At 38.7% G+C, this 17,860-nt stretch overlaps 1 non-coding gene and 1 pseudogene across 1 annotated transcript; one reads left to right on the forward strand and one right to left on the reverse strand.

Annotated features, from left to right (window-relative positions):
* Positions 1-387: 387 nt before the first annotated feature.
* On the forward strand, positions 388-8,417 carry LOC141657356 (uncharacterized; annotated as a pseudogene).
* Positions 8,418-16,982: 8,565 nt separating this feature from the next.
* LOC141658265 (small nucleolar RNA R71) lies at positions 16,983-17,089 on the reverse strand. The gene has a single exon (XR_012549159.1). It is a non-coding gene; the product is annotated as a small nucleolar RNA R71 (small nucleolar RNA).
* Between the last annotated feature and the right edge of the window lie 771 nt (positions 17,090-17,860).

Raw genomic sequence — 17,860 nt, forward strand, 5'->3', positions numbered from 1 at the left:
CCATGAAATCGAGTCCCGCCATGAAAAAAATGCATTGTTTACACCAAGTTGGTGAATTTCCCATTGTTTAGCCATAGCTACAACGAGGAAAGTCCGGATGCTTACCATCTTAGCAACAGAAGCGAATGTCCTAGTGAATTTGAGAAAAGATACCTGATAAAAATAGTTAAGGTATATAGTAGTAGACCATGAATGAACGCAAATTCTTGATTCATACGACTTATTTTTGTCTGAAATAATAAGACGGGGTTTAAGGGAGACCCAAATGATTAATTTGCCCAGGTGGGTTGGTTAGAGTAGCGTTGTGTACACATGGATGGTGAATTGGAAGTTGGAAGTTTGTCTCCACAACACGTGCCATCTCTCTCTCTCTCTCTCTACACTTCTCCATCATCTCCTCCCTCTTCCTAATCATTTTTCTTTTTTTAATCAACAAAATTTCCTTAACAAAAAAAAAAACCAAATCAAATTCCAAAAATGGTTCTCGAAAATCAAACCCCGAAGAAAAAGAAGGTTCCAGAATGGCTCAACTCCGCCATTTGGTCCACACCTCCACCTCCTCCCGACGACGATCGCCGTCATCCCCCGCCCTTCCACCGCCGCAACAACCGCCACTCCTCCGATTCCTTCTCGTCCGAAGACGACGGCTACGACTCGCCGCCCACCGAGTCGCTAACTCGCCCCCCGCTCCACCACCCTCCTCCAATCCGACCCGAACCGCCTGAACCGGACTCAAATGGTGCCTCCACTTCTACCCCCGCCGGACCGTCGCCCGAGGATATCTCTCGCCACGCGCAGCTTCTCGTCGAGGTTTTTTCTTCGTTTTCAATGTTTGTTTTCATGCGTTTTTGATTTTAAGCCATTGTTGTTAGGTATATGAGGTCGTCTTGAAGAATTCCGTAGGAAGCCAGAGACAGTAATGAGTTTGTTGAATGTTCGAGAGTAAGAAAAGAATGAATGATTATCTAAGAAATTCAGAGAAAGCAAGGCGGATTTGTTATTGAATGAATTGTATTATTAGAGCGATTTGTAATTGAATTCGCTTATGAGAATGGGGAAGTGTAGGTGCTGCATTGGTATAGTGGTATGTTCTGCTGTTTGTGAATTGTGAGTGAGCGAGTGAGTAGAAATGTAAGGCATAGACATAAGGCCAGCATTACCTAAGTCTCTTGCGTACAAAATGACAGTTCAAGTCAATTTGTTTGGCATCTTGGCGGAATGGGGGTAATATCAGGGACATTTAATTCAGTGTCTAAACCTTGTTAACCAAGCAAACAAAAGAAACTATCACCAAGGAAAATGATATAACCACTCACGGATCTTCTTGTGTGGAGGGAAAGCTGCCCAATCAGCATAACAATACACTTCGAGCGCCATATGGGAATAATTATTGACCAAAATGCTTTGACAATGATCCCTACAGATGTACCTAACTACATGTACAGCGCCAGTCCAATGCGGTTATCTTGGAGAAGCCAATAGTTGAGTGAATTAGAGAATTAAGTTTGCCAATGAGTTTTCTGTATAAGGAGTGTGAGAAACTCTTTGAAGGAGGTCCTTAAATTCCGGAGAATGATCCCCTCTCAAAAGGATATCATCCACATAGACTGCCACAAGGACTGTTTACTGCCAATCCTCTTAGAAAATAAGGAACGACATTAAGAGAGTGAGTGTAACCTCTAGTTTTCAAGGTTGCACTAAGTTCAATATAGCATTGCCTTGAAGCATGTTTTTAGCCATATTGGGACTTTTGGAGCTTGCAGACCAAATGCTTATGACCTTGCAAACCAAATACGTTAAGATAGTAAAAGACCGTCTTTTAAGAGACTTATTGTTGTTTTTATTGGCACATTGAGTGATGATGCTTGTGTTAAAATTATGGCCATGTTCAATAAAGGGGTCGGTGTCGGAAAAAGTGGTTAACATGAAGGATGTGTGATTATCGGTAGAATGTAGTGATTATTAGTTCATTTCAGTTTTTGTAATGATTTAGTAGGTCGATGAGTTTGGTTAAATAAGTTGTAACAGTATGAGACCATGCTTTAAGAGATTTTTTGTTGCTTTTGTTGGCGCGCACATCTGACTCTGATGACGAATTGATGATTGTGTTTAAATGACGTTGATGTTTGAAAAAGGTGTCAAAGAAAGTGATTAATATGAAGGAAGTAAGGAGGTTAGCAGCCATGGGAGTTCCTGATGGTCCTGGTGTTCGCTCCACTGTTTGGAAGGTAGTTTCAATAATTTTAATTTCCCAGGGTTTTGTGATGTGTAATTATCTTGATATGGTGCTCAATAAAATTGAAAATGCAGCTTCTATTAGGGTATTTGCCGGGTGATAGAGCAATGTGGCAGGCGGAATTAGCTAAGAAGAGGTTGCAGTACAAGCATTTCAAGGATGACCTCTTGATGACGCCGGTATTTATCCTTTTCTCTCCTTATAAGTAACTACGAAGAGGTGGCAGTTAAACTTGATTAGTAAAAAAAATGTGTTGCTGGGTTGTTTTTCAAGATTTTATCAGAACGCTTTACATGTTTTGGTCAATGACTCAAGGACATGTTCACTTCAGTTTTAGTATTTGCTTATTTCCTCAAGTTTAGACCTGTTGAGCGTTCGTTAATATTTTTTCCCAAAAAAGTAAAGGCAAAACTCCTTAAGCGCATAAGGTTCAGAAATGTTAAATATACCAGCAAAGTAATATGACGGTCATAAGTAATTTTTATGGTTGTCAAATACTCGAATGTTATTAGGATTCATGTTTCTTAAGATGTTTATGATACAAATGTAAACGGATGTAATAATTAACTATATGAAGTCACTAAAGCACAAGTGTTTTGGTCGAAACAAAAACGTATCGCTATTCAGCACAATGAATGTTTACTGGTCTTTGTGCTTCTGTAAGAAGTTTGGATTTCTGAATGTCTATGTGGCTAGTCAGTCAGAAATTACAAGGAGGCTAGAGCAATCAGCAACCCTTGATAATGATGAACGGAAAGGCGGGAGTCGTTGCTTACTGTCAAGATCTGAAGTAACCAAAGATGAACATCCTCTCAGCCTTGATCAATCCAGTGTATGGAATATGTTCTTCCAGGTAATCTCAAAGTTCAGAGTAACTTGCATACGATCACGTGTTTTTTCGTTTACAATATTGTTGAACTGCTCATTATCCTTATTTTCTAGTTTCCCCCCCTTCAGTCTGATGAGCTTATTATTCGTAAACTCCTTGCAAGTTCGTAAGGTCGTTGCATGCTTGCTAGGGTCGATCCAGGGGCAGATTGATCCACATACTCGTTTAAGTCCAAGTTTAGTTCTGGAAAAGGGTTTTAAAGTGATAAGCTAAGACTAAACTAAAACAAGACAAAGACTCGAAGCAAATGAAGATACTTGTCAATAAAAGGGACTAGGGGATTAGTAGGAGTGAAAAACCAAGCTAGAGTTAAGGGTGCAAATAAACAAAGGAAAGTAGGATCTAATAGAGGGATTAAGTGGAAAATCGCATCTTCTCAGACAACAAAGTACCCAGTTAATCAACTTGTATGCTTTTAGCGCTACTAGACCACAATCACAAACACAAGGTGTTTGACAAGATCGCTGTAAATCAGACAATACAAGTTTCATGAATCAAGCATAAATCCCCCCAAAACTCTACGCTTAACTTGATTCCCGTACCCCTAGTAAGACACTACTCACTCTACATTTTAATACTAACTACAACATAATTTAGTAAAAATTATGAAACTCAACGTATTGGATAATAAAGAATGCAATCTTTAATAAAAGAGATGAGTCTAACAACAATAAACAATCAAGTAAATACTAACCTGACAACAAACAAACCACAATCAGACAATAAATACCAATAAAATTAGAATCCTATTTTCTTATAAAATGAAGCATAATTCACTTAGGAAATTGTTATTTGACTTCAGTTTCTTAGGCCTTTGACTCTTCAAAGGTCGTCCTTATCTTCCCTTCCGTGCCCTGAGCTCATCTTCCTACCCGAGAAAAGGAGAAAAGTTGCAACCGAACTCGAAACTTAACCAAAAACAGCACGGGGGTGATTAATTAACTCGAGGCCCGAAAGCGGTAATGAAGGCCAAAATGGGGTAATATGGGCGAGTTAAGGGCTCAAACGAGCTAAATGTGGGTAAAAATAAAACGATATCACATTTAACTTATTGTTGATGTATACATATTATTAGGTGTAAGATATGATTTTATCAAGGCATGCAACTATGCAATTGAGCTTGGGATTTGGTGATAGAGGTTGTGATGTGCAACCTTAAGTTCATGAGTTCATGAAAACGTACTAGCATGAGTGTGTTCTCACTCATTTTTTTAATTAAGAGAACATAATGGTGATCCGGAGAGAGAATTAAATTCGGATAGTACTAATGAGCTGATTTGAGTTATGATTATGTGCTTATGTCCTGATATGGTTGATGAATGAGTGTGGGCCAAAGTCCTTCCTTTAATTAGTGTTTTATTTTGATTCACCAGCTGTTTCACCTGATTGACTTCATCTGATCATATTCCTATGTAGCATGGTTTTTGATTGTGTATCTTTTTCCCCCTTGTTTCCATGTGCTGCTTTGTCTGATTCACCATTTTGTGTACAATGTTTCTATTGGATATGATCACTAATTTTTGTAGCTTGTGCTTAGGACACAGAGATTATAGAGCAAATTGATCGGGATGTGAAACGAACTCACCCAGACATGCAATTCTTCAGTGGGGATACGGCATTAGCAAAATCCAATCAGGTTATAATAATATGCTTTGTTGAACTTCTAGGTTATCAATTGTGGTGTAATGAACCAAATAAACTGTCTCTTACCACAGGAGTCTATGAGGAGCATATTAATTGTGTTTGCGAAGCTCAATCCAGGAATAAGATATGTGCAAGGAATGAATGAAATTTTAGCACCTCTATATTATGTTTTTAGATCTGATCCGGACGAGCACAATGCGGTAATATACTTTTTTTCTTGTCTATAATCTTTTATGCGTTTTTTCTATGTACATTTTAACTTGCCTCGTTATTCTTTTGCACTTGTGGGATGTTGGGACTTGGGAATAGGATGTGTGAGTTAGGAGAATGGAGATGGCCATATATATATGACAATGTTTGAGCCTTACCCACCCCCAAGTTCTCTTCGGCCATGATCAGTGGTGGACTAGGGAAATTTTTACTGTGTTCTAATTTTTTCAAGTAATTGTTAATAAAATTGTGGATTTTAAATGAGTCAACACCAAAATTGGCAATGTGCACAAAAAATGTTTGTTTTAACAGTATGCGAGACCCCATGTCACTCACTATACACGCTTCATTGGGCTTGATATATCATTTCTTCGAATACACCAAAAGTCCAGATAGTTGTATCATACTTTCTATTCCAGGATCAGTTTCTGCAATATAAACCCGGCTGTTGTGAACCTTTTGGAGGCCCTTTGCAAAGGAGTCAGAATGGGCCGTAAAATTCCGTTGCTATGTGTTTCTCCGCAATGGCAATCATTCGTAGCTCTATTCTTTGGTGGGATGGGGTCCGAGTCATGGTTCAACATCTCCGTCAACTTAACTTGTATCGGATATTCACTCTACCGATATGAGATATTGCCCGATATAACACTGAGATCCACCTTGATCCGTCCGCGACTGCTGATTAAGGACCGTTTATAGTGCTACAGAGACTATTACTGATACCAAGATTTTGAAACATGGTCCGCTGATTAAGGACCGTTTATACCGCTAGCGGGGCTTCCTCGCTCCTGCACCTATTATACAGAACTTCTACCCTTATCCGCGCTACTAGTGTACTACCCATCACAGCTAAAAGTTATCCAAACTGTACTCCCTAAACATGATCTAAACCCCAACCTGACATAGTGTTGTCGATTTATAATAATACTTGTTTCTCAAGATATTAGTTTTGCATTTGTTAGATAGAGAAATTCTATTATCCTAACCCATAATAATATGAGAATGTGCAAGGAGGATAACGAAAAATTTGTCGTTTACTTTAAAAATGTGGAGAGGTATAAAATGAAAAAGAAAAGAAAAAATGGAAAACAGAAGAGGAAAGGTGAAACCCGACAAATTTAGAAAAACAATGGCTTTATAAGTATAACTGTATAAGACCATCGTCTGTGGGAAGTATGTGATGATTAGAATGTTTTGGATAGAGTAATGTGTTAGGTTTATAGGTTCCAAAATGCAAAAGTAACGAAATTTATGAAACTAAAACAGCTAGATTGGGGATTAGTGGATTCGAACGCGAGCACATTGCTAATGGCCTAAAGGGGGCTTATACCTCTGCAGCAGAATATTATAATGCAAAGCTCATAATTTTCAAATAGTTATGCTTGAACTTGCTGTTAACGAGACATCTATAATGGAGGCCCTTCTCCTTCTGCTCCTGGCCTTGGCCGGCCTTGAGTAAAAATTAGCCACTAATCAAAGCTTCACTAAATCGTAACTGGAATATGGATATCTATCTTCCTGCTAACTGAACATTCCTCCTCATCGATTTTGCAGGCTGCTGCTGAGGCAGATACATTCTTCTGTTTTGTTGAAGTGCTAAGTGGATTTAGGGATAATTTCTGTCAGCAGCTTGATAATAGCATTGTTGGAATTCGTTCCACAATCACAAGGTTGTCTGTACTTTTAAAGGAACACGATGAGGAGCTTTGGCGTCACTTGGAGGTCACATGCAAAGTAATTGCTTCTTCTTTGGGTGTTTGTAAATTGTGTTTCATCTTTCCTGATTGGGCTGATTCTGTCCCAGTATTTCCATTGTTATTTTAGTTTTCCTTTGTCTCTTTGCTTTATGGTCATCTTGTATTCATGTGTTGCAAATTTGCAATGTTAGTATGGTTGACTAATTTGCAGATTATGGAACTGTTGTATATAATGGGCAATATAACTTCATGTGGCACGACATTCTGAACACCATGTCATGATTTGCGGGCTATTATCTAAATTTGGACTTATACTCCTTCCGTCCCTGTCATTTGTTGTCCTATTCCATTTTAGGGTGTCTCAGTCAACTGTTGTCCTTTCTATTTTAGGAATAGATTTGATGAGCAAATTGATCATTCACACTCAATTTGATCCACTTATCATTTGATAATTGGCTCACTCCTCTTTTCTTGGTCTTTGTGCCAAAACCAAAGGACAACAATTGACCGGAACATGTTCATCCAAAAGCCCAAAAGTATATGATACTCCTCATTTAAGACGCAAGACTATTGTAATTTGAATACTAAATCTTTGGTTTTCATATGCGACGGCTTTCTCTATCTAACTACCCCTCCTTTTGTTGTCAGGTTAATCCCCAATTTTATGCATTTAGATGGATAACACTTCTTTTGACTCAAGAATTCAGCTTCACAGATAGCCTTCATATATGGGATACTTTGCTAAGTGATCCTGAAGGGCTTCAGGTAGGCGTTTTTTTATCATTTAATCGTAGTGCTTCTCTGTTTTAATGTCTTTCCTTGTTGTTTTTGGCCTTTGGAATTGATTTTAGTCCTGCAAACTAAAAGTTTACGTAGGACCACCCTCTGAAAACTAATTATTTTAGAACCAATGGTTTGTTTATCAATGATGTTGGCTTTCACTTGTATTTTTTTGACAAAACACCATAGAATTTGCAAGAGTCATAGTATGAAAATAATTCTTTTGAGAAATTAAACATGATACTCGTAAATTGTACTCTTGTTTCAGAAACACGTTCCATCCGCTTTTCTGTTTATACAAGAGTTAAGAAACATCCACACTTGTATTTATTTTTTTACGAGTACATCTTTAGAATTAATGGTCTATTCTTCTTTGAAGTGCATAAAAAGGACAAAGTTACAAGAAAGGGTATTTCAAATACGACTTATTATACGGATGTTTTTTCTTAAAATAGAGGCAGTACGTTGTATTTCTACATATATTTTGAGAAACTACTGGTAAAGTTGACAACAGAGTGATGGGCTGATGGGGTTAATAAAGGTAGGAGACGGGTAGTACATATTGGTTACTGGATTTTAGGTGGCAGTGTAATTCTTGAAGATTATTAAGAAGCTGTGGCACTTGCAGGAAACATTGCTAAGAATATGCTGTGCAATGCTTATTCTTATTCGAAGACGGTTGCTGGCAGGTGATTTCACATCCAATCTCAAATTGTTGCAACACTATCCCTCTACAAATATAAGCCACCTTCTATATGTTGCAAACAAGTTGAGGGGTCTTCCTAGTATCTAGTTTCTATGTACAATTTACTTTTAAATCTTTATTACATTCTTTTTTTTTTTTCGGGTTTTTGACGTGGGTTGTATAATTCTTTTTGTAAATGTGGGCTGAAACTGGAAATGCATTGGTATATGTTGCCTTGTGTTTTTATTAGTGCTCTATTTTCTAATAACTTTCTTCCGTCTCCTTTTTAAATTGTAGAGGCTTGTAGTTTAATATCAACAATGGCAAAATCGATGTATAAACCTCGTATACTACTGTATATGAAATTAAGTAACCTTATTTAATGTTGTCAAAAAATGGCTTAGAAGGCATTGTAAAGCCATTAGTACACTTGAACAACAGATCTTGTAAGATACCCGTTGTGATTTAACACTTGGATGGTTTGGAAATCTTGAAATATGCAACAATTCTAAAAACTCAGTTGATTAAATTGAGAATTACATGAGTACACCCACGTTGATCTTGCGCTCCCTCAAATTATCTCGAGTCATTCTTAAAAAGGGTTGTCTTATTACTCGTATACAGTATATCATTATGTGAATTAGGTTGTTTCTTTCAATTCATAACCATTTTTAGTCCCCATTTAAATTGTACGACATACCTCAGAGGTTGAGAGTTGAGACCAGTATGGTGGTATGTATTTTACTGCGTTTTATTTCACCACCTAGCCTTTTTGGTCTACGGGTTCTTGTTTTTTTTATGAGATCAAAGCACAGGGCCAACTTTTGAAAAGCCGATAAACAGAGATCTTGCTAGTTGCTACACAGACTAGAATATTTTTGTAAAGAATAAATAATGGTAAGGGAAGAAAAATTATGGAAGACGGTAGTCACAGACTCACAGGGTGTGGTTTGGGGAAGATGAAGATGGCGAGATAGGAGACCGTCATAGTATAGGTCCTTAAATTACCCATGACTCGAAATTAACCTGGTGCAAAGTTTTTAGATGGGTCCATGAAAAGGGAATCCTTGGGTATGTTGATTTTTCTTCGATGAAACTGCCAATCGCTTAATGGCTTTACAGGCTTAATTTCCTCGTGAAACTTATAAGCCAGAAGAGATGGGCTTCTAACAATGGCGTTAACAAGAAGCTGCTCTGAGCCAAACAAAGAATTTAGCTGATCAAGCCGCTCTTCAAAATTTTGATTAATACGACAATGCATGATGTGCGGACGATTATAGACTATCTTGACAAGGTCAGAAGATTTTACACCCAACTTACGTAGCAAATTAAGTTTAGAATCAAGGTTTGCTGCAACACCATTGCGCATTGATGGAAGGCGTTTGAACATCTTGGAGATATGAGTATCATCAAAACCCCATTTCCTCAAAACGTCTTCAGGTGTTTGAGCTCGTGATTCCGCAAAGAACACCTGGTACCACTCAAAGTAATAGACGAGCATACCAATTTTAAAGCACCAAATTCATCAAACTATATGAATGCGTTTGATTCTGAGAGTATGAAGATGAAGGTGAGATTGCGAATTTAAGCGAGATAGACGCACGTAGGAAAGTAAATACTGAATAGGAGGGAAATTTTGAGATTATTTAGGGGTTTGACTTGGAGATACTTTTATATGCCAAGGTCATAACGATGGCTGATTTTGTATACGTGATTAGGGTTGTATTGAGACGGATTTGACAAGTCTTGCCTCGTTCCGGTTTCTAATGTAGGGTGGGATAGAAAATTTACTCATTGATAATTTTTTGGGATATTTTCCTATTTTATATGGTATTTCTGTGTTTTTTTTGTATTTTATGAAATCCCTATTTTTGAGTTAAAAAACTTTGATCTCTATAATTCTTGGTCACGAACCTGAAAACGACAATTTTTTTTCAAACTAAACATCTCATAAAAACGATCAATTTGATTTTTTTTGTTATTTTATGAACCCGTAGCCATGAGATATAGTCGGTCAAAGTTTATTTGGTTAAAAACGTTTGACCGACCATAACTCTTTCAATAAGCTCTGAAAGTGGTAATTTTTTTTTCCAAATCGAATCTCTCTTAAAGAAGATCAATTTGAAAAAAAGAATCGTCGCGTTTTGTACTCATGACCACGAATTATACGCAGTCAAAGTTTTTTCTTGTTAAAAGAGGGGTGCCCAATAAAATATGAAAAAACATAGGGGTACCATGTAGAATATCCTTAATTTTTTTTCTTTCTAAAATGCGCATTATGTAGCTGGTGAGAATTGAACACCCAACTTCATTGTTGGGGTAAGACTTAAGAGAGTTCTTATCACTTGAGCTAACACTTGTTCTCCAAATGCTATAGAAGATTTGGAGTTGGTAATGATTAGCGTTTTACCCTATACTTCTATATTTTAGCGTATTTTTCCACTACTACGAAAACGCGGGATACCGACGGACATAATCAGGCCGTACTGACGGCTTTTCCGTCAGTATTTCCAGTTCCTGACGGAAATTCCGTCAGGAACCAGGGTCAGCGTATTTCGTCACTAAAATACCTATCCTGACGGAATTTCCGTCAGTAAACACAAATACTGAAGGAAAAACCGTCCTTTGTTTCTAGCTTGCAACTGATGGAATTTCTGTCAGGAAACGGAAATAACGACGGAAATTCCGTCACATACTGACACGTGGCATTTTTTTGGCGCCAATCTGGAAAACATAAAAAGGGGGATCCGATGGAAATTCCGTCAGTTTTTTCACATTACTGACGGAAATTCCGTCGGTTTAGGGGGACACGTGGCATGTTCTTGCAAATTCTGGAAAATTGGGGAAAAAAGGCAGTGACGGAAATTCCGTCGGTATTTTGTCATTACTGACGGAATTTCCGTCAGTTTTATTTAAAAAACACACCTGAGAACAGCAGCCTGCTGCCCAGCCACGATGCGTTTTTGCATCGTTTCAAATACAACCAAAACCTACAAAACACAAAAAATCGTCGACCGCCAAGCGAGAATTCATTTTCACGTCGACCGCTATTGCGGTACTCAAGAGAGGCAACAAAAGAGAATTGAACGCAAAATGTTTTACATAAAAAGATAGTCAAATTCGTACATTGTCTTACTAATTAAACACGAATCACCATGTTTTTCATACTCCCTACTGGACGACAATACTAACCAAACTAAAGGCTCTAACCTAAAGGCTCTAACCTATAGGCTCAATAAAACTACTACTACCTCCAAACCCGTGTCGATCATCCGCAAAGTCATCCCGCCTATGTGGAGTAAATTGTGAACATGTGTTTGGGGGTTGAGATGCTTGCATATCAGCCCAAGCCTTTTGCATTGCCGCCATTTGTTCAGCTTGTTCAAGAACGGTTTTTTCAAGAGCAATTCGAGCGGCTCGCTCATCATTCATTTGGGTGGAAAGCTATGAAATCATGCTAGGAGCATAAGAGCAAGACCGTCGACTAGCTTTGTTAGTAGGAGGATTATACCATATTTCAGCCCCTTTATCTCCAGTCCCAAATATCCGGTTCTTCTCGTCAAAGCCCTTGACAGCCTTGTAGTACGCCCGGATCTCGTCGGGAGACTGTCCAGGTGGCAATAGTTGACTCATCTCCTCATGGTAATCATGCTGAAAAAAGAGACAAAATCGTCTTAAATTAGTATGGAAAGATTTTATATATATATATATATATATATATATATATATATATATATATATATATATATATATATACCATCTTTATAAGAAAGATATTATCGTTCTTTCTAAGAAAGATATTACCGTTCTTTGTAATAAAAATAAATATTAAATTGAATACAAAAACTTACGTCAATCTCAACAGCTCGAGAATTAACCCACTCGCCCTTCTCATTTTTCTTCGTCTTCGTAAACAACTTGTAGGGAGTGGCCTCTTAACCCTGAAATTAGTATGGAAACAAGTAAAATCAAGTATATATATTTGTCAATCATATATATTAACCACTTTTTAAAAGCAAGAAAAGGAAAAGGAAAAGGAAAAAGAGAAAGGAGAAAGGAAGAAAAGACAAATATAATTACCTTATAGTGACAGTGACGGCGTGGTGGTGTTGGTGGTGGTGGTGGCGCCGGAAGTGGAGGAGGGTAGTGGTGGTGTCGGGTTTTAAGGTGGTGGTGTTAGGGTTTGGCAATTTTTAATTTGGGCGAAAATTGGTAAAGTGATGAAGGAATGATCCCGTGTTTGAGATAAAAGGCACGATCGACGGAATTTCCGTCGAGTTAAATAAGATTCTGACGGAAATTCCACAAGATTTCCAAAAAACTGACGGAAATTCCGTCAGAGGCCAACTTTATCAGATCAATAATGCATATACTGTACACGTCACATTATTTGACCAACTGACGGAAAACAAAAAAACTGACGGAATATCTGTCAGTTGGCCAATTATTGTGACAGCTGTAACACACACTTGATTCAAAAATCTAATACATCTGACGGAATTGCCGTCAGTTTTTTTGTTTTACTGACAGATATTCCGTCAGATATTCCAAATTATTACCAGCTGTCATCCACTGTTGCGTGTGAATGCCAACGACGGAAATTCCGTCACTAATTGCACTATACTGACGGATATTCCGTCACATGTTTTTTAGCGCCATTGACTTTGTCAACGCGCCAATTACAACTGACGGGAAATCCGCCAGGAATTGATACCGACGGAAATTCCGTCAAATAGCCACCAGTATCCCGTGTTTTCTGACGGATTATTTTTCCTGTCGGTATGCCCGTCACTATGCCGCGTTTTCGTTGTAGTGTTCGTGATATTTGATTCAAGAATAATTCTAAATTATGAGTTATGAGATTTTAGCGACATTATACTACAAAGTACATTAGTATTTGGTTCAATAAATAAGTTTATACTCCTTTCGTTTCGTCAATTGTTTACTTTTAATTTTGCTAAAAAAGACCAAGGAAAGAGAAGGGGATCGTTCATTAAAGAATGACAAGTATATCAAATTACGTATGGAGGATCAAATTGTTCATCAAAGACATTATTAAAATAGAAATGAAACAATTAATTGAGACATCGCAAAATAGATTAGGTAAACAATTGACCGAGACGAAGAGAGTACTAAACTATTTCGAATTATTTCGCCGATGGACCATTAAAGATATATTGTGTCAAGATTCTATTTTATGTATCAATTTTTTATGATATTTGAGCCAACCCATATATCTTAGGTAAAAAGGTCTCGTCAAAGTATAAAAAGTATAAAAGCCTCTAGGCCAAGTAGCAAGAAATGCAAGTATACAACTACGAATAAAACAAGATATTTTAGATTTTAAAATATATTTTTGAATAAAAATAAAAACCAAATGATAGCTGTCATTGCCTTCGCTTTCACATCCTCACACGTGCGGCAGGGGTATCTGGTTAGGTCTTTGTACAAATCTAGGTTATGCTGGAGTCCCTAACGGAATGCTTCCACCGCTGTTGATATGTCATATCCTCTGATTGCGACCTTCTCTTTATTGAATATGCTCATAAATTCCCTTGTGGTTCCTCGAATCCTTACACCGCTCTATAGAGGTCACTTGTTTGTTTTGCTGGCAGGATGTTTGTCGGGTTCTGCCAGTGCAAAGCATCAAACTCCGCTCGGATGACTCTATTTTCCCTCGCTCCCTCCTCCTTCATGGTCCGACTTTCTTCTTGCAGGTTCTATATGGCCCTATGCAGAGTGTCTAGCCCTCTAATCATGATCTGCGTCAGATCAGGTGGTGGGGAACCTATTATCCGCTGTGTACCACCGATCTGACCTCTTGGTGTGCTGTTCTGACTCATGTTTGGTTGGGTACCACACTCTTGTTTGCCCTAGTATGGATGATTGATGAGCTAGGCACCCTGGTGGGTGGTGGGCTGACCCTTGGTAGTATCCCTGGTGCTAAGATCTGTACTCCACCCATTTGGGTGGCTATAGCTGGTCGGGTTTCTACACTTTTCGGTTACTTGTCGTTAGGATCACCTAGACCAAAACACAATTTATAACTTCACAAACAACTTTACAATTAGTAAAGAGGCAAGTAAAGGTCGGATCCCAAGGGACGGGAATTGAGATGAGATTTCTATTGCAACTAGTGGTGTCTTAGGGGTGTCACAATTGAGGTTTGATGTAGAAGATCACTAAACTAAATAGCAATGAAAGTAAACAAGCAAGATGAATTAAAAGGGATGTAAACAATTGATAAAAGGCACTAGGGTGTCATGGGATCATAGGGGATTCATGGGAATTGATCATACAAACATGTTCTCAAATTATAAGAAAGCAATTATTGTTGTGATGGATCGAGTTGGTTTATATCTTACAATCCTAGGAAAGTTTGGGTCCCGGAGCCGAATCGATTAGATTGTACAACACCTACAAGTCGACTTAGTCTTCCCTACTAAACAACATGCATGGTCTAATGAGACTCGAGTTGGTTTATGTCTTACAAGTCTCATTGAAAAGATAGGTGATGGGTAAAAAATGTAAGGATTCATAGGCTCATATTTCATCAAACATAACATGTGCATGAGTTGAGATCACAACAAGCAAGCAAATAAACTATGAAAGCATATTAATTGATGCGTGTTATTTATATGATGTTTTACATCCCATTTTACACGCATTTCAGAGTTCATTCATGTAGTTTATGCTACATTTCTCCCTATTACCGTCTACTTCCGTATTTTTGTACATTATTGCAGAAATGTGAAGAATCCAGTGGAAATCGAGCTAAATCCGTCCCCGAGTATCCTGCATTGCATTTTGACGTGAAGTATTCGCTTAAGGAACGAGCTTGATGCGCAATCCAAGGCCCAAAAGACAAATCCACGAGATTATAGAAGTCAAGTAGCAGCTAAAGCAGTCGATCGACCACTACCTTGATCGATCGACCAACCATCGGGTTCCGAGGCCACTTTGTACCTTTTGCTATTGATCGATCGACGGTCACTTGATCGATCGACCAAGACGCTATTCCAGACGAGAATTAAAAGATCGAGATTTATCAAGCCCATGAGTTATTAGGTTTAAGAATTATGTTACGTATACTTTCTATATAACGTAACCTAGTTCGACAGATACAATCATCCAGTTTTTATCGAGTTTTTATCAAGTTTTTACATTAAGTTTTACATACAGTTCTTTAGAAATAATTAGGGTTCAAGATTACTTTTGGTATTGAATACAATTCGCTTTGTCATTCGGCTTTGTTCTTTTCCTTCGCAATTCACACGGTACTCTCTGGTTTTATTATGTTATTTTATTTTCGTTCATAGTTGTCGAATTGCTAGATCAGTTCCCAAGCCGAATTGCCATCTTTTGTTAATTGTTTATTTTATCGCATTAAGCATGAATTCCGTAGATTTAATCCTCAATATTATTGTTGCCTTTAATTTCAGTATGAGTAGCTAATTTATTCGTGCTAGGATGTAGGGGAATTATAGTGTAGGCGGCAATATAATGAACACGGCCTGAATCGCGTGTCAGTCGATCGACTGACCACGTGAGGTTTTATTTTCGTTTTAATTGTTTTAATTCTTTATTCGACGAATCGAGTGCACACGACTAGTTGAATACTTAATTTTTGACTGACCCATTAGATCGAGAGATAGGGACAGTTGTTAGATCACCAATTAAAATGACTAAACTATGCTGAGATCGAAAGATAGGTAAAGTTTAGACCGTAGTCACTTTTCAGGACGAAAATTAGTATTAGTGATATTAGGGACCTATAGCGAGATCGAAAGATGCTATTTGTTAAGAGTGGACCGAGAGGACCTCTTTATTTCCGCCTCATGTGTTTGATTTAGACTGTTTAGTATGCACGCTGAAACTATAACGAACCGACCATCCTAGTACCCTTTTTATACTTGATTTCATCCGTTTGCTTAGTTTACTTTATTTTATTGCTCATTAGCTATAGACCAATTCAATCAAACCCCCACCTTATTGTTACCTTAGACCGAATTTAAACAACTAGAAATTACGTCTGCCTCTCTGTGGTTCGACCCGACTGCCACTAGCTATAGTTGTAGTTGGAGATTATAAATTTATTTTTGACACCTCACGACAGGTATCAAATTTTGGCGCCGTTGTCGGGGAGGCAATTGTTCTAATTTTTAGTTGTTTTTATTTAGTCTTTCTTTAGTTTAAGGGACTTCCGTTCCTTAAACTTTTCTTATATTCTTTTTGTAGTTTCTTCTTATGCGCAGGTCACAGGGTGGTGAACTAGTACCATTCAATCCTGAGATCGAGAAATCCTTGCGCGAGTTGAGACGATCACAAAGGGTATTACCGACAGAGGAAGAGCCGAGTACTCTGTCAAGCTACTACGAGAACGCTCTGTTCGAGGAAGATCCACCTACATCGCCTGCTTCAATTTCTTCAATTTGAGACAGTCACTTCTCCGAAATTCCAGTCATGGTCAAGAAGCAACCATTGCCAATCACTCGGAGCCAATTTGCGAATCTCTACAAAGGATTCGAACTACCTGGGGAGGCGAGAAAATTCGAGCCGAAGCCTTCCTATATTAACCTGGTTGAGAGAAACCAGTTCGGGGGAGCTGCAAATGAAGATGCAGCCAAGCATATGGAGATTTTTATTGATTATTGCTGCTCTATACCCCCGCCGACCGGTGTGACCTAAGACTAGATCAAGGAGACAATGTTCATTTTCTCTCTTCGTGATGCTGCAAGAGAGTGGTATAGAGATCTGGACCGAGCCGCTCATGGGATCACCGACTGGAATTCCTTAGCCCTGGCATTCTACAAAAATTACTTCTCTGCCTCGAAGACTAATGCCATTAGAGCTCAGATCACGAGCTTTAAACAGGGGCCTGATGAGAACTTTCATGAAGCATGGGTCCGTTTCAAGAAATTGGTGCGAACCATACCGCACCATGGGTTCGAAAAATGGAGTCTTTGCAACCAGTTCTATAATGGGCTGTATGACGATCAGAGGGCTATTTTGGATGCTGCAGCCAATGGCCGATTTGCTGAGAACATGGGAGAGACTAAGGGGTGGAAGATCATTGATGATTTGGCCACTCATAAGGCCAAATATGGGAATTCGAGAGGAAACCAGAGGAGAGCTGCTGAATCTTCCCCTGTTGCTGCACTAGAAGCTCTCACTGCAAGGTTTGACAAATATGAGTTGGGAGGAGCTTCTAAAGGAGGGATGTACCATGTTAACACTGTTTCAGACGGTCCTTTCGTCTGTAGAAGATGTGGAGCCGAGGGGCATGTCTCAGAGAATTGTTCTGTCCCCTTCGAGTCTTGCGCTGTCTTTCAACATTATAGGCAGACAACCACGTACTATGAGCCGAATGTCCACCCCAACTTGAGGTGGAGTAGCCAGAATGTCCTGAATCCGACTCAACCTCCACAACAGCAGCAGCAGCAAACATATGTGACTCCACATAAGCAGCCATATCAAAAGCCTCCATATATTCCTCAAAGAAAGAAGAACAATCCCAAAATTCGAGTTCACCGAGTTGAAGAACTTATTCTTTGAAGGAGTCCCAAGCTAGAGAGGCCGGGATGAAGATGCTAGAGAGCCAAATTGCTCAATTGGCTAGCAAGAGTACCACTCGAGCTCCGGACACTTACCGACTCGGATCGACCGAGAAAGAGACCCTAAATGCCATAACATTGAGGAGTGGGTCTACCCTGGAGGGG

Source organism: Silene latifolia, chromosome 5, assembly GCF_048544455.1.
Source record: "Silene latifolia isolate original U9 population chromosome 5, ASM4854445v1, whole genome shotgun sequence".
NCBI lineage: Eukaryota > Viridiplantae > Streptophyta > Magnoliopsida > Caryophyllales > Caryophyllaceae > Silene > Silene latifolia.